The 5,231-nt window shown below is 39.6% G+C and overlaps 1 pseudogene; it reads left to right on the forward strand.

The window, feature by feature from the left end:
- Positions 1–288: 288 nt before the first annotated feature.
- Positions 289–3,760, forward strand: LOC115283344 (annotated as a pseudogene).
- Positions 3,761–5,231: the final 1,471 nt, after the last annotated feature.

Genomic DNA, 5,231 nt, shown 5'->3' on the forward strand with positions numbered 1-5,231 from the left:
AAGATATGGCAGCATCCCAAGTGTCTATCAATAGATGAATGGACAAAGAAGATAAGGATTAACATATATACATATATATATATATATATATATATATACACACACACACACACATATATTTTTTTTTCACATACATACGTACATGCAACAGGATATTAGTGAAATAAGTCAGAGAAATACAAATACTGTAAGATTTAACTTATATGTGGAATGTACAAAACAAACAGAAACAAACTCACAAATACAGAGAACAAACTGGTTGTTGCTAGAAGGGAGGTAAATGAGGAGATGGGCAAAACAGGTAAAAAGGTGTTAAGGAGTACAAACTTCCAGCTATAAAATATAAGTCATAGGAATAAAAAGTACAGCATTGGGAGTATGTTCAATAATATGTAATAATGTTATATGGTGACTATACTTATGGTGAGCACTGAGTAATGTACAGAATTGCTGCATCACTATGTTGTACACCTGAAACAAATTTAACATTGTATGGTGACTATACTTCAGTAAAGTAACAAATTTTATAAATTATTTTATTATAACAGTCTGTTATTTTGATATTGTAAAACATGCCACCTTTACTTGTCATATCATATACAATTCATATATAAGGAAATCAGTTAAAACAGGTGGGAATCTTAATTTGAGCTGCTCTGATATGCCACCAAATAAAAAGACTGAAACATTCATGAGCGCACGTGCGTGCACACGCGCACACCCACACCCACCCACCCCCCCAACACACACACCCTGGCTCTATCAGATTCCTTGGCCCTCCACTGGTGTTGTCACCTTTCCTTCATAAGCCTCTTTTTAATAGCCTACATATTAGACATAAATGTTCTTGGTGACATTAGACTCTCCTAAAACCAGGGATGGATATTCTAAAGGGAGTAGGGTCAGGCCTACCTGCAAGTGCTTGTGAGTTACAGATGCCAAACACAAATGATGGCTGCCTCAGCAGAGAACCAAGGAACCTGACATAGTCAGGTGTGTGTGTGTGTATGCATGCGTACACATGTGTGAGACAGTTCAGCCAGCTTGTTCTGATGTAGAGTAACAAATCAAGATTCCTATCTATTTTAAACAATTCATTTAACGAACACCATGTGATGGTACACATATACGAAGAGGGAAGATGTAGCTTTACAATGTGGGCTCAGAGAGGAAGAGTGACTAGCTAAAGGTCACACAGCTTAACACCTCAAGGTTTTCCTGGGTGCTAAATTATCCTCTGAACATATAGGTCAGATGTTTGAAGTAGTGTGAGGAGGACTCGAACAACTGAGTTTGGATGGTACATAGCCAAGAGCCATGTAGCCAAGAGAAATCTCAATCTCATCATACCAGTGTCCCAGAACAACACCCACATGTTTTTGCCGCCGCTCTCTACTTGACGGCCATGACACCAACCTCCTCAATGTGCCTCAGAATAATCAAGGTACTTCACCACCATACATATCAAAAGAACCTCTGGGCATGGCACGTGGCACTTGCTCCTGACTTCCTAACCTCTGTTGTGCATATGCCTTTTGGAAGAATACCAGATCCCATGAGAAATGCCAGCTTCAGGTGAATCTGGGGAATGTGATCTTGAATATTCCCATCTTGGGGCACAAGAAGGCAACTTAAGAAGCAGACTTGAATGATAGAGTGGTGTTGAGCAAGTCTTTTGTGTGATACATAGTGGGAAAGTTTCCATATTCCCTTTATCCCTTTTAAGAAAATCATTTCACATGTCATGCCAACTCCTGGGATTGCTCCTGCATGCACTCCCTAAGGAAAGACTTGATCAAAATGGGTGCCATCTCAGGGTGTTTGTTTTCTTCTAGTAATGTTACAAAGCAATGAATGTTCAGCGTACACCTCACCAGCCTCGTATTTTTCCTACAGTTTGTTTTAGGACCAATTAAATGTTTGAGGCTTTCAGGTTATGTTTTTTGTGTCAACAAGAGTTGCTAGTGGTGTTAAAAGGACAGATGAATAGGCTAAGTGTGCAGAAAAGCAAAGAAAACTTTCAATTCCATAAAGCACTGCATAAACTTATCTTTATTGCCGGCACAATCTGCCGCTCTCTTTAAAAACAATAACTGCATTTTTTCATTTCTCTTTCCTAAATAATCATTTGCCCCTGTTCTTAAAGAGCTAAATTTTCATTTTTTCTATGCTTTCAAAAATTTATTAATCTCAGAAATCAATGATTAGAAGAAAAGAATATTACTGAAAGTAAACATGAAGTATAGATTTGGGAGATAAAGGAGCAGAAGGAAACTCAAGAGTATTTTAAAGTTATTGCTGATTCCTTCTCCAGAGTGGAAACCAAACGTTTGTAATTCCTAAATTAAGGCCTTGAGATAACATTAAAGCACTATTTTTCTATCTGTACAACTGATTAAACCATGTATGGCCGAGTCCTAAAATTACCACTATAAAGGAGGTTTGTGCTTTAGGAGTCTCACCTACCTCTACTTGGCTCCTAAGATATCTTGGTAAATGACATCATCCTAAAATATATTTATTAAATGAGAGATAAGGATTTTAGGGCCAAAACACCTGTACTGTATATGCACCCACCCATCTAGCTCGAGTTACTGGGAATCTCTAGGTAGAGAAAATTTGCCTGTCCCTTCAAGATACACAGAATTGACCATCCCTCATAGAGGAATTATTTGGACAACCCACTGTCCATTGGTTAAAAGATATACAGTTAGACACAACCCTAAACACCTTCTCTATCTAGGTAGCAGAACCTGCGGACTTTCGAACTTCAGGATCGTTTTTGCTAAGAGCTGTACCCTAAAGAAGCACTTTGAAGGCAGATCCACTCATGGTAATTTTGAGTTGAAGACAGTTGAACTCCCACCCTTAAGCAGTAGAGAGGTCATGCTGGAGGCTTTGTTCCTCACTGTGGATCCTTACACGAGGGTGACAGCTAAAAGACTGAAGATGGGTAGCAGGATGATGGAGAGCAAGTGGCCAGAGCTATGCAAAGTAAAAACTCCGCCTTCCAAACAGGAACTATTGTAGTGGCTTCTTCAGGCTGGACAACTCACTCCATTTCTGATGGGAAAGATCTGGAAAAACTGCCTGCAGAGTAGCCCGATATGTTACCAGCATCTTTGGTTCTGGGAACAGTTGGCATGACAGGGCTAACAGCCTATTAGGGCCTACCTGACATCTGTGGTGTCAAGGGTGGAGAAACGGTGAAGGTTAATGCAGCAGCGGGAGCAGTGGGCTCTATCACGGGCCAGACAGCTAAGCTCAGAGCTGCAAAGTTTTTGGCACAGCAGGGTCTTACAAAAAGCTTGCCTACCTTAAAAAGCTTGGATATGATGTTACCTTTAACTACCAAACAGTAGTGTCTTCCAAAAAAACTTTGAAAAAAGCCTCTCTTGATGGTTATGATTGTTATTTTGATAACGTAGGTGGAGAGTTTTCAACCATTGTTATTCCCCAGATGAAGAAATTTGGAAGAACTGCTGTATGTGGGGTCAGCTCTGTATATAATCTTACTCACCCACTTCCTCCAGGCCCATCCCCAGGGAATATTCTATATCAGCAACTCTGCAGGGAAGGGTTCATCATCACCCACTGGCAAGGGAATGTCTGCCAGAAGGCTCCGAAAGACTTGCTGAGATGGGTCTTGGAGGGTAAAATCCAGTACCATGAATACATCACTGAAGAGGCTGAAACCTTGCCAGCTGCGTTTATGGGAATGCTGAAAGGTGATAATTTGGAGACAATAGTGAAAGTATGAAAAAAAGACACATGGAATCTAGAACTCATTTGGATGATTACCACATGTCTTTTTAACCATGCCCATATAAAAATATATACTACCTTCATTATAAAAAAAAAGAGGTATACAGTTAAAGCACGATAGGAGTTAAAGCACTTTATAAGAGGTTACTATATACGCCTGCCTATTAGGCAAGTCATTTAAAGCCTGGAATACTGAGCCTCAGCCCTAGAGTTCTGTTTAGGTCTAGAGAAGAGCCCCTCAATTTTCATTTCTGACAAACACACAGTTGATACTGTTTGTTGCTTGTCTGTGGACCTTATTTTGAGAAGCACTACTCAACCTATGCTAGTTTTACATCAGTGGTTCTCAACTGTGGTTGCACATTTTTTATATGGGTTTTTTTTTTTTGAGAGAGAGAGAGACAGACAGCATGAGCAGGGGAGGAGCAGAGAGAGAGAGAGGGAGACACAGAACCCAAAGCAGACTCCAGGCTCTGAGCTGTCAGCACAGAGCCTGACATGGGGCTTGAATTTCACGATCCTCGAGATCATGACCTGAGTCGGTTAAGCCAGACACTTAACCGACTGAGCCAGCCACCCAGGTACCCCTCTGGTTGCACGTTAGAATCATCTGGAGATATTTCTAAAATCCTGGGGTTCCATCCCAGATATATTAGATTATAATATTGGGAGGGGGACCACAGGGTGCCCTGCTCATAGTTCTTAATGTTTAATGTTTTTTCTGGTGATTCTAGGGTGAAGCCAGGGATAGAAACACAGGTTTTTAAATGTCAATCAATTTCTGGTAAAATAATGAGTTTTTTTTTTTTAAAGAGGTGAATACATTTGACCTTGATTCAGTAATTATTCCTAGGGCATGTGACCTTACATTTGCAAATGATGATACATGATTAATTTGTGGAAATCACTCATTTATGCCCAGAGGAAAGAAGAGAAAATAAAGAAATAAAACTGTTCTAATCACACAAGAATGAATGGATTTTTGCAGCATGGGTTAAAGTTTCTACTAACAGTATCACAGGAAGTGAAATATCCTGAACAATACTGGTGGAAGGAAAAACAGTATCTTCAGGATACTATGTTAGAGGACTAAAAGGAGTGACTTTCGTGATCATGTAGACAATAATGCCAAAGGTGCAGAGTCTGAATAAAATTGTTCAAGAAATGTGAGGCCAAAACAAAGCAGTTTTTAAAAAAGTATTGAAAGCTTACATATTGTGATTGTAAATGTGCATGTGTAATTCCGTTCATACATTTGATATTTTCAGCAGATACATGACCAATCTACATCCCTAATAGTTTATGGGTACAAGTTAGCCACCATTTTTTATTCCCCACTAATTAATTTGGAAGGTATGTCCTGTTCTGGCATACATAGAATTTTTGGCTAAGAGAATCAGTGATATATTTTTGAAGGAGATGGCATGTGAGCTGGCCTTCATACAATTACTAGGTAGGTCATCAGC

This window comes from Suricata suricatta, chromosome X, assembly GCF_006229205.1.
Source record: "Suricata suricatta isolate VVHF042 chromosome X, meerkat_22Aug2017_6uvM2_HiC, whole genome shotgun sequence".
NCBI classification, from domain to species: domain Eukaryota; kingdom Metazoa; phylum Chordata; class Mammalia; order Carnivora; family Herpestidae; genus Suricata; species Suricata suricatta.